The following is a 12,667-nucleotide window of genomic DNA, read 5'->3' as shown; positions in this document are numbered from 1 at the left end:
TAAACTTGGATGCTTATGTTTATTATATATCAATTTCTCTATTTCATTTTCTCTATTATCGTCATCATATTAATTTTAAAAAAAAATGTTTCATGATTTAGCTGTTCATATTGAAGAGACTCGTGAGTCCTGTTTTAAAGCAGCTTCAAAACAAAGCACAATAATCAGCATGAGAAGTACATTGATCAGTTGAATTGGAAAGCAACTCATGCATATGCACAAAAGCTTCATCAAATCAAAGGGATGAAACAAGAGTCGTGGAAAAAGTATGCAATTAAAGATGAAAACATCATTGTACAGTACAATGTGGCTGCGGCTTTATTGTATATTTAGCAATGGATGACTAAAAAATGAATGGTGATAATATCAACTCGAACATAAACACTTGGTATAAATTTAGTAACTCAAAATCAGAAGATCTAAAGTTTATTACTGTTAAATATAAGACTATATCTATCACATCACAAACTGATTAACTATCCCTACTAATGCACATGTGGAATGCTGCTCATAGAGAGAAATACAGTAGATTGAAGCATGAATCATCATTAATCAATATGTTGAATAATATGAATAATAAAACCTAGGCTTCTTTCTAAAATTCGCGGGGGGCGAATGCCTCCAAAGAACCTGACCATCAATAGCGGTTAAGTTGCCATCATCGAGCCGCTTCCATGTTTTAATGGACTTGACCGCACCTCATTCACCATTTAATTCCTTATCTAAAGAAACCACAACCATCCTAGCCCTTCTTGACCATCCAACCTTCCCATAACAAAGTTCAATCCCATCTAACGTCCCACAAAAATCGTTAATATGATCATGACCCGTGAAAACAGCATTTACATGACCTCCATCAGCTAACATTGTAAAAAATCCCGAATTCACTGAAGCAGAACTAATCCCTTCTTGTCTTACACATGTCAATTTTCACCGGTCAAGTTTATCATACTCAGGCAACGGGATATGAAAATAAGCAAGTCCGGGAGCATAATACGGAGCGTCTGACGTCTCTCGAAGCTTTTCAGACGTTTCTTTTAACCAATACTGTTGAGACAGTTTAATCCATCCATACCCAGGAATCGAAGGGACGGTTGAGTAGTCTCCGCTATCAACAAAGTATAAATTTAAAATCGATTCGTTAACATAACTCGACCCTTCAACTCCATGAACTTGTAGATTATAGTTACCGAATCCATCAATAAAATCAACACCACTAGGATTCAACTCAGATAAAGTGTTCTCCATTCCAACTATATGCTTCATAACTGTTGGGTTTTAATTGGTTTCCATTTATGAGCAAGTGTTAGTCCAAGCCCAAAGCCCAACAAAAATAAGCCCAAGATGTTGTTTGACCTGGTCAACACTGGAGGGCATCATTAATATCTCAAAGTGTGCAGCTGTTAGTCATTAAGAGAGTAGAAAGTTTTCAAGAAAAAGTGTGTTTTCTCAATTCCCGTTTTTATGTACAGCAGCCCAGTAAATCGACGATCCCCGGAGATCCGACCGTTGAATCTTATTCAATTTTGGATTGTGTCTTCCTGACATCAGGGCCAACATTTTCAACCATTGAATTTGTCTAAAGAGGTCTGTAGGTCGTGATTTTACTGCTGGAACAGAGAGCAGTTTTTGGGTGAGATAATTCCTCTTTTGCCTTTTAGGTTGTTCATATACTTGTTGATTGTTGTAGTTCAAGAGTATGATGATGTTGTATACCTCTAGATGATCTAGAGAAGACCCATTGTATTGTTCTCTTTGTTGATGATAGTGAAGTTTAAGTGGCTTACGAGTCCCGTGGTTTTTACTCTCGATTTTGAGGGGTTTTCCACGTAAAAAGTCTCGTGTGTATTGTGTGTGCTTGAATATTGCTTAGCTACTGATTTGGTATTGTTTAGCTACTGATTTGGGTTGGATTTGGTATAGCTTGTTTGTTAGCATCCTCACGGGTTCATACGGGTCGGGAAAGTATTGGTCAAACGGGTTTGTTTCCGCTTTGTAGATTATCCGTTGTGATTTATTTTCCCATCAAATTGGTATCAAGAACTAGGTTATTTGATTTGACTTGTGTGAAAGATGGAAGCTAATACAAGTAAAATGATTAGTTTAAATGGTTCAAATTATCATGTTTGGAAAGGCAAGATGGAGGATCTTCTTTATGTGAAAGATTATTATTTGCCTGTTTTTACTGAGGATAAACCTGAGGAAAATTCTGATGCTCAATGAAAAATTTTGCATAGACAAGTATGTGGGTATATTCGGCAGTGGGTTGATGATAATGTTGTGAATCATATTACTGGGGAGACTGATGCTAAAGCCTTATGGAAAAAGCTTGAGCAGTTATATGAACGAAAGACTGGGAATAACAAGTTGTTCTTAATTAAGCAGATGATGGCTTTGAAGTATCATGATGGGACTCCTATTACATATCACCAAAATGCATATCAGGGTATTATAAATCAGCTTGCAGGTATGGGTATCAAGTTTGAGGATGAGATTCAGGGTCTCTAGTTACTTGGTACATTACCGGACTCTTGGGAGACTTTTAGGACATCTTTGTCCAACTCTGCACCGAATGGTACTATTACCATGGAATTGGCTAAGGGTAGTATTTTGAATGAAGAGATGAGAAGAAAGTCACAAGGTTCCTCTTCACAGTCAGATATCTTGGTCACAGAAACGCGGGGGAGAAGTCATAGTAGAGGTCAGGGTAAAAGAGGCAATCATCGTAGCAGCTCACGCAAAGGTAAATTTGCTAATGTTGAGTGTTATAATTGTCATGAAAAGGGGCACACAAAGTGTTATTGTCCAAAGTTGAAGAATGAGAAGAAAAAGGCATATGCCAAGAATAAACACAAGAAAAGTGATGGTGGTGATGATGATAAGGTTGAAGTTAACGCTATCACAGATGAGTTCTTTGTTTGTATTGATTATGATATGATCAATCTTACTCATGATGACATGAGTTGGATTGTTGATAGTGGTGCTACATGTCATGTTGCAATTTGTAGAGATCATTTCTCATCTTACACTCCAGGTGACTATGGATTTGCTAGGATGGGTAATGCCGGGTTATCAAAGATCGTTGGTATTGGAGATGTATGTTTGAAATTTGACACGGGAATGGAGTTAGTTTTGCATAATGTAAAACATGTTTCGGATATGAGACTTAATGTTATTTCAACAGGCATTCTTGATGATGATGGTTATTATAAAGGTTTTGGTAATGGTATTTGTAAACTAACTCTTGGTTCTATGATAGTGGGAAGAGGCAAGAAAGACTCAAGATTATACATCACGCGTCCGAAGATCATCCAGAACATTGTTAACGCAGTGGACAATGTTGATTCTACTGAGTTGTGGCATAAAAGACTTGGCCACATGAGTAAAAAGGGGATGTCTGTTCAGGAAGAATGTGTTGTCGGGTGTTAGTGGTATTGATTTGAGTAAGTGTTCTCATTTTTTGGCAGGGAAACAGACCAGAGTTGTGTTTAAGAGTCATTCTTCTTTTCGAACGGAGAACGTACTTGATCTAGTTCATTCGGATGTTTGTGGGCCTATGAACACAAGAACACTTGGTGGATGTTCCTACTTTGTTACATTCATTGATGATCATTCCAGGAAGGTGTGGGTTTACACCTTAAAGTCAAAAGATCAAGTATTTGAGAAGTTTAAGGAATTTCATGCACTAGTTGAAAGGCAAACGGGGAAGAAATTCAAGTGTATTCGGACTGATAATGGCGGTGAATACATTGACAGATTTGATGCTTACTGTAAGGAGAATGGTATTCGGCATCAAAAGACTCCACCAAAGACACCTCAGTTGAATGGCTTAGCAGAGAGGATGAACAGAACTTTGGTTGAGAGAGTTAGATGTTTGCTTTCACATGCAGGGTTGTCCAATTCCTTTTAGGGTGAGGCTTTAAATACGGCAGTTCATATTATTAATCTAACCCCTTGTGTTCCTTTGCGTTTTGATGTTCCTAACAGGGTTTGGAGCGGCAAAGATGTTTCTTACCGTCATTTACGAGTTTTTGGATGTAAAGCTTTTGTTCATGTTCCCAAAGATGAGAGGTCAAAGCTTGATATGAAGACTAAGCCATGTGTATTCCTCGGCTATGGTGAAGATGATTTTGGGTACAGGTTATATGATCCAGTTCAGAAGAAACTTGTACGAAGCCAAGATGTTGTTTTTACAGAAGATCAGATGTTAAAAGATGTTGAGAAGACAGATTCAGTTCCTCAACCTAGTACTGATCTTGTTGATTTGGATCCAGTTACTCCACAACATGTTGGAGATGATGTTCAGAATGATGAACATGGTACTGATGTTGGTGATGCTCCGGAGCAGGTAGAGATTCCAGTACCAGATATTCCCTCATTTGTCCCACTTAGGCGGTCAAACCGAGACCGTCATCCTTCTGTTAGATATTTTGCTGATGAATATGTATTACTCACTGATGGGGGAGAGCCAGAGTGTTATTCAGAAGCAATAAAAGATGAGCATAAGAAAGAGTGGGGTGAAGCTATGCAAGATGAGATGAATTCTTTGTATGAGAACAATACTTATGACCTGGTGAAGTTACCTAAAGGCAAAAGAGCTTTGAGAAACAAATGGGTATTTAAAGTGAAGACAGATGAGCTTACTTCACAACCAAGGTACAAAGCTAGGTTAGTCGTTAAAGGATTCAGCCAGAAAAAGGGTATTGATTTTGATGAGATTTTCTCTCCGGTTGTGAAGATGGGATCTATTCGAGTAGTTCTTGGGTTAGCTGCTAGTCTTGATCTTGAGGTTGAACAGATGGATATCAAGACTGCTTTTCTTCACGGTGATTTGGATAAGGAAATCTACATGATGCAACCTGAAGGTTTTCGGGTTAAGGGTAAAGAAAATTAAGTTTGTAGACTTCAGAAAAGTCTATATGGGTTGAAGCAAGCACCGAGACAGTGGTATAAGAAGTTTGAGTCGGTTGTAGGAAAGCAAGGCTACCGAAAGACAACTTCAGATCATTGTGTTTTCTTTCAGAGGTTTGGTGATGATGATTTCATCATATTGTTGTTATACGTTGATGATATGTTGATTGTTGGTAAAAATATTAAAAGAATTGTGCAGTTGAAACGAGAATTGAGCAAGTCTTTTGCTATGAAAGACTTGGGACCAGCAAAACAGATTCTTGGCATTCGTATTTCTAGAGATAGAGGTGCTAAGACGTTGCATATATCACAAGAGCAATACATTGAAAAGGTGCTTAGTAGATTCAACATGGAGAATGTTAAAGTGATTAGTTCTCCTCTTACTAACAACTTTCAGCTAACAGATAGAGATTGTCCTACTTCAAAGGAGGATGTTGAGGAGATGGATAAAGTTCCATATGCTTCAGCGGTTGGTAGCTTTATGTATGTTATGGTGTGTACTAGGCCTGATATAGCTCATGCGGTAGGTGTTGTTAGTCGGTTTATGTCAAATCCGGGTAAAAAGCATTGGAAAGCAGTTAAATGGATTATGAGATACTTACGAGGTACTTCAAAGTTAGGTATCACATTCGGAAATGGAGAGCCGGTGCTTGTTGGTTATACAGACTCAGATATGGCAGGAAACAAAGATAACATGAAATCCACTTCTGGATATTTGATGACTTTTGCAGGGGGAGCAGTTTCATGGCAACCAAGGTTACAAAAGTGTGTTGCATTGTCTACGACCGAGGCTGAGTATATAACAGCAATAGAAGCGTGCAAAGAACTATTGTGGATGAAAAGGTTTCTTCAAGACCTTGGGTTTAAGCAACCACGATATGTGGTTCTTTGTGATAATGAGAGTGCGATTCATTTGGCTAGAAATTCTATGTATCATAAGCGGACAAAACATATTGATGTGCGGTATCATTGGATTAGAGAACGTCTTGAAGATGGTTTGTTTGAACTTGAGAAAGTTCATACCGATGAAAATGGTTCCGACATGTTCACAAAGGCTTTAGCAAGTGAGAAGCTCAAGGTATGTTGCTCGATCGCCGGGATGGCGATTCCTTCCTCATAATTGGAAAGGGGGACATTTGTTGGGTTTTAATTGGTTTCCATTTATGAGCAAGTGTTAGTCCAAGCCCAAAGTCCAACAAAAATAAGCCCAAGATGTTGTTTGACCTGGTCAACATTGGAGGGCATCATTAATATCTTTAAGTGTACATCTGTTAGTCATTAAGAGAGCATAAAGTTTTCAAGAAAAAATGTGTTTTCTCAATTCCCGTTTTTATGTACAGCAGCCCAGTAAATCGACGATCCCCGGAGATCCTACCGTTGAATCTTCTTCAATTTTGGACTGTGTCTTCCTGACATTAGGGCCAACATTTTCAACTGTTGAATTTGTCTAAAGAGGTCTGTAGGTCGTGATTTTGCTGCTGGAACAGAGAGCAGTTTTTGGGTGAGATAATTCCTCTTTTGTCTTTTAGGTTGTTCATATACTTGTTGATTGTTGTAGTTCAAGAGTATGATGATGTTGTATACCTCTAGATGATCTAGAGAAGACCTATTGTATTGTTCTCCTTGTTGATGATAGTGAAGTTTAAGTGGCTTACGAGTCCCGTGGTTTTTACTCTCGATTTTGAGGGGTTTTTCACGTAAAAAGTCTCGTGTGTATTGTGTGTGCTTGATTATTGCTTAGCTACTAATTTCCTACTGATTTGGTATTGTTTAGCTACTGATTTGGGTTGGATTTGGTATAGCTTGTTTGTTAGCATCCTCACGGGTTCATACGGGTCGGGAAAGTATTGGTCAAACGAGTTTCTTTCCGCTTTGTAGATTGTCCGTTGTGATTTATTTTCCCATCAATAACATCTTGTCGCGACAACGTTGATTCTTGGTCATGATTCCCTAAAACTGCAGCCCATGAAATTTTCGATTTTATAACAGGGGTGAATGCTGCATTCAAGGAGTTAACTGCATCTGTCGCATCAGGTCCGTAGATATTATCTCCAGTGAAAACAATTAGGTCAGGTTTTTCAGCTTCGATCATACGGTTAATGAAATCGGTTGTGTTCAGATCTGTACAATGCGCAGACTGATTTGGTAATACATCCTTGCAAGGTGTCTTCCTGCCATCAGCATAATGCATATCAGCCAGTTGCATGATTCTTAACTGGCCATTATTTGGATTAAACCTTAACTGTTTCGCACCACTGCCATTAGATGACGTAAGCAAGCAGAAAATAAGGACGATAATGAATGGAATTATCGACATCTTCTTTATAGTGATTGAACTCAAAGAAAATATAGCAATATTCCTGCAATAGTTGTAAATACGTATGTGAGCTCTTTATCTGTTCAAATTCAAAATAAATAAATAAATAAGCGTATGTGTATAAGATGATTTCAATTATTCTGTTTAAAATCAAATAAGGTTAATAATTAGTACAAAATTTTATGAATGATACGTCGTCGTAACGAAAATAAATTGGAAAACATATGTGAATAACGAAACAAAGTTTTGTTAAGTAAGAATAGAATCAATCGGATCAAATATTGAATACGAAGAAGGTGAAATCAAAATCGAATAATAAGTTGCGGTAATTGCGAAAAATGAAAATGAAAGCTAAAGGCAAGGATTGTAAGAAGCTAACCAATAGCAAGGGTTTATTTACGATAAGTATAGATTTAAATTAATAATTAATAATACAGGTAACATAGAAGAAGAAGAAAAAGAAGCAGCGTACCGGTAGGGATGATGAGGGCGGAGCAGAGAGCAAGACGATGGCTTACTTACAGGGAATAAAATTTTAGATTTTAGATGATTACAGAAAGGCGGTGTGTGACAAAATTTTCCAATGTCTAATTTTTTTTATTTTTTTTTCCTACAAAATTTGAATTCAATGTGGATTATAATTAATTAACTAGATCCGGATCGGCTCGCGCGATGCGACGGAGCCTTCCGAGTTAAATATTCATATTTAACGTAAAAATGTATTTACATAATTAAAAACGCGTTGTTGCGGGTGTGTATACACGTGGTTAGTACGTAGTACATGTAATGGCTTGCGTGTTTTTAATGCAAGGAAAATCGTGTAAAAAGGGGGATGAAATCAACGATATGATGTAGTTTGTGACGTCCCGTTCAAAATCAACGTGTACGGATCATCAACAACAGGTCCATTACACGGTACAATACTACATGTTGTTTTAAAACAAGTATTGCATTCATGAAAAGGTGACGTCTTTACCAACGTCAAATGTTTTACAAAGATAACGTGCTTCTACGAATAGAAAGCATTAACATAAGTACGTGACACAAAGGTCATTATAAAGCCATTGTTCAAATGTAACATAAGTTGTGAATGCAACGTAAAAGTTCCATGATTGAGACATCTCTAAGTAATGCAGCGGAAGTCTAACACAGCGAGTCTGTAACAACAAGTCTATAACACCAAGACTATAACAGCAAGTCTAACAGCGGAAGCAACAACGTCTAAGCACCTGAGAAATACATGCTTAAAAATGTCAACACGAATGTTGGTGAGCTATAGTTTGTTTGTAATCAGTAATGTAATGTAGACTACGAGATTTCAGTGCTTCAGCCAGCATTTCAAATCAGTATGATAAAGTATATGCTTATCCGTGGGCACCCGGTAACTAACTTAACGTAATATTACCCCCTAAAAGTACACTTGGCGAGTGCATCTGTTTACGAAGTATTAAACACCCGTTGAATGCTAGCGCGACTAGCCCGAGTGGGGATGTCAAACCCTATGGATCCATATCTAAGATTCGCGTTCACCGGTTCATAAACCAATGACTAAATGTTACCGAGCTAAGGGAAATCTTTGTGCCGTTATGTCACCCACACATATATAATGTTTAAGTACTCGTGTCTAGTATGTAAAACATAAAACGTGCATGTATTCTCAGTCCCAAAAATAGTATAAGTAAAAAGGGAAGCTATAACTCACAGTGAATGTGCAGTAAAAGTCGATATGAAAAGTATGCAGGTAGTAAGTCGGTCCGAAAGGTCGTCAACCTAAGTCAAAGGTCACTAGGTCAGTATATTGTCCCCAAAAGTTTAAAAGTGAATAAATTAAGTCTTAAGTATCATCATCATCATCATCATCATTCATAAAAGCTAAAGTAAGTTTTCAACAAGAATAGAGATCGAAACAAAAGGCTTACTTCGGACAGCTGCTACGACCTCTATACAAACCGAAAAGATGCGTGGTCAGTGGCCAAGGCTCCGTATGTGAGTCCTCTAACTGCCATCCAAATTTCAGATCCTAAATCGATGTCATTTGACTGTGGCGACGGTTCAAGCGCGAGTAGGCCAGAATTTTTCAGCACGTCGTTATAAAGGCTTAGTGACTTTCGGAAGGCTATAAATCTTAAACCGTATATCGGATTTAGGCGAGTCCTAAACGAAAAGTCATCTCGAAATGAACTATCTGAAAATCAATTTTCCAGAAGTCCTAGGAGTCTGATCAGACCCCAAAAAAATCAAACAAGTGCTCCGGTGGGTTTCTTGGTGCTTGATGCTCATCACGGTTCTCATCCTTGATGCGTTTAAGCTTCAAGTGTACAACTCTTTGATGTTTTAGCATCACTTTGACCAAGTTTCAACCATCAACACACAACTAAGAGTAAAAGCTAACATTCTACAAGTTTTGAACATCAAGGTTGTCTCTTTATTGCATAAACACAATAAATCTTCAACCTTTGTCCTTTTGACACAAGTTTATGCATCTTCATCATATGTGTGACGCCTCATACAAAACCATCATTTACCATTCGTCAACAACAGGATCTTTACACGGTCAAGTACTACATGCTGTTTGAAAACCAGTTTGCATTCATAAAAAGATAGCGTTTACAAAAGATAACGTGACACAAAGGTCGTTACAAAGTCATTATTTGAAAATAACATAAGTTACGAATGCAAGATAAAAGTTTCATGATTGAGACATCTCTAAGTAATGCAGCGGAAATCTAACACAGCAGGTCCATAACAACAAGTCTAAAACACCAAAATAACAAGTCTAACAGCGGAAGCAACATCGTCTAAGCACCTGAGAAATACACGCTTAAAAGTCAACACGAATGTTGGTGAGCTATAGCTTGTAATAAGTAAAGTAATGTAGACCACAAGATTTCAGTGCTTCAACCAGCAGTTTAAATCAGTATGAAAAGTATATGCTTGTCCTTGGGCACCCGGTAACTAACTTACCGTAATAATAATACCCCCTAAAAGTACACTTGGCGAGTGCGTATGTCCTCGAAGTATCAAACACCCGTTAAATGCTAGTGCGACTAGCCCGAGTGGGGATGTCAAACCCTATGGATCCATATCTAATATTCGCGTTCACCGGTTCAAAACCAATGATTAAACGTTACCGTGCTAAGGGGAATGTTTTTACCATTATATAACCCACACATATGTAAAGTTTAAGTACTCGTGTCAAGTAAGTAAAACTTAAAAAGTGCATGTATTCTCAGTCCCAAAAATAGTATAAGTAACAAGGAAAGCTATAACTTACAGTGAATAAGCAGTAAAAGTCGATATGAAACGTATGCAGGTAGTAAGTCGGTCCGAAAGGTCGTCAACATAAGTCAAAGGTCACTAGGTAAGTATGTTGTCCCAAAAGGTTAAAAGTGAATAAATTAAGTTTAAGTGTCATCATCATCATCATTCATCATCATAAAAGCTAAGTAAGTTTAACAAGAATAGAGATCGAAACAATAGGCTGACTTTGGTCAGCTTCTACGATCTCTATACAAAACGAAAAGACACGTAGTCAGTGGCTATGGCTCCGTATATGAGTAATCTAACCGCTGACCAATTTTCAGAACCTAAATCGTCTTCGTTTGATCGTGGCGACGGTTTAAGTGCGAGTAGGTCAGAAATTTCAGCACAACGTTACAACGGCGTAGTGACTTTCGGAGGGCTATAAATCCTGAACCGTATGTCGGATTAAGTCAAGGCTTAAACAAAAAGTCATCTACTCGAAACGAACTAACTGAAAATCAATTTTCCAGGAGTCCAGGAATCTGATCAGATCCCGAAAAACAGTAAACAAGTGCTCCGGTGGGGTTCTTGGTGCTTGATGCTCATCACGGTTCTCATCCTTGATGCTTGTAGCTTCAAGTGTACAACTCATTGATGGGTTAGCATCACCTTGACCAAGATTCAACCGTAAACATACAATATGTTAAGACCAAGTAAGAACACAACTCATTTAAGAGTATTAGATGGATGATGAACCAAGGTTACATCATATCCTTAGTCGTAACACAAATACAAGTTCTATTTACAACTAAAGCTACAAACTTTACTTCTATCAAACAAATATGAACATAATCTAAATCAAATAAAGTGATGGAACCCTAAGCTAGAGAGCTTGGATCCTTTTCACATAAGTTATAAGATTACAAAGCTAGAAAGCTTGAATCTTTACAAGATTAATGAGACCATAAGCTATAAAGCTAAGATGTTTAACAAAATAATGAAAGTAATGAGACCATAAGCTAAAAAGCTAAGATATTTCACATAATAATGAGACCCTAAGCTAAAAAGCTTGGATCTTTAGTGTTCTTGAAGATCTTGAAGCATAAAGCTTGGATCTTTAAGATACATGAAGATTACAAACACAAGTTTGAATCTTTATAATAAAATAACAAGATTAAAGCTAAAAGATTTAGATCTACAAAGTAGGTGAAGATTCAAAGCTAGAAAGATTGAATCTTCCATGTTCTTGAAGGATTCAAATCCATGTTTGAATCTACAAGATGTAATCAAGATCAAAAGCTAAAAAGCTTGATCTTCTAATGATGATGATGAACTCGTGATGATGAGAAGGAGAAGAAGAAAAGAAATTCAAAATACTTACAAGCTTTAGACTAGAGAGAAAATAAATGAACAAGTGTGTGTAAATTGTGAATGGAAATCAAGTGTGAATGGTGAGAAAATGGCTTAGTATTTATAGGAGGTGAGGTGAGGGTAGTGGTGGTTAGGCCGTGGGTTTCCAAGGGGGACACCTTTTTGGTTTTTGGTTAATGGTTGTCTAAAGTTGGTGCTTGTGTTAGGATCTCATGCAACATTAAGAATAATACTTGACAAAAATGCTAGCATATTCCCTCTAATAAATGGGAATTTCTCTTACTTATTAATGGGTCACTAGTTACTTATAATTGGGCTAATTAAATAGTCCACTAACTAGTGTAGGGTGGGCTAAGGTCCAACAAGGTAGAAAGTCCAACAAGACTAACTAGTGTGCTCTAGTAAATTACTAAGCGTAATTAAGCATCCAAAAACCCAAGTAATTGTTATTATAAAATAACAATTAGTATTTCCTAGTCATAATATTCCGATTACAACAAAAGTTAAACGTGTACATAGTACGCAGTTCGTTAAAAAAACGTCAAGTGACACTAACGGTCATAAAGGCTTCCGAGGGTTAAGTTAAGTATCCTACGTACTTAATGATACGCTTTAACATATAAGTGAAAGTAATCAACATGTAGGGAGTTCCTAGAGTATAATATAGCTCAATACGCACAAATACGCAGTTTCGTGAAAACACAAAGCACAAAAGCAAGTCGAAAAAGTCGGGTCGTTACAATATGAGATGATGAAGACTTGATTTTTATCACCATAAAAATAATAAAAAGGTTCCAAGCAAGTGAGATCTACAATAATAACTTA

General features: G+C 37.3%; 1 pseudogene; it reads right to left on the bottom strand.

Moving 5' to 3' along the window:
• Positions 1 to 393: 393 nt before the first annotated feature.
• Positions 394 to 7,266, bottom strand: LOC139900897 (probable inactive purple acid phosphatase 29; annotated as a pseudogene).
• Between the last annotated feature and the right edge of the window lie 5,401 nt (positions 7,267 to 12,667).

This window comes from Rutidosis leptorrhynchoides, chromosome 3 (genome assembly GCF_046630445.1).
Source record: "Rutidosis leptorrhynchoides isolate AG116_Rl617_1_P2 chromosome 3, CSIRO_AGI_Rlap_v1, whole genome shotgun sequence".
NCBI classification, from domain to species: Eukaryota; Viridiplantae; Streptophyta; class Magnoliopsida; order Asterales; family Asteraceae; genus Rutidosis; species Rutidosis leptorrhynchoides.
Note: the sequence above shows the minus strand (reverse complement) of the source record. Positions and strands in the feature narration are given on the sequence as shown.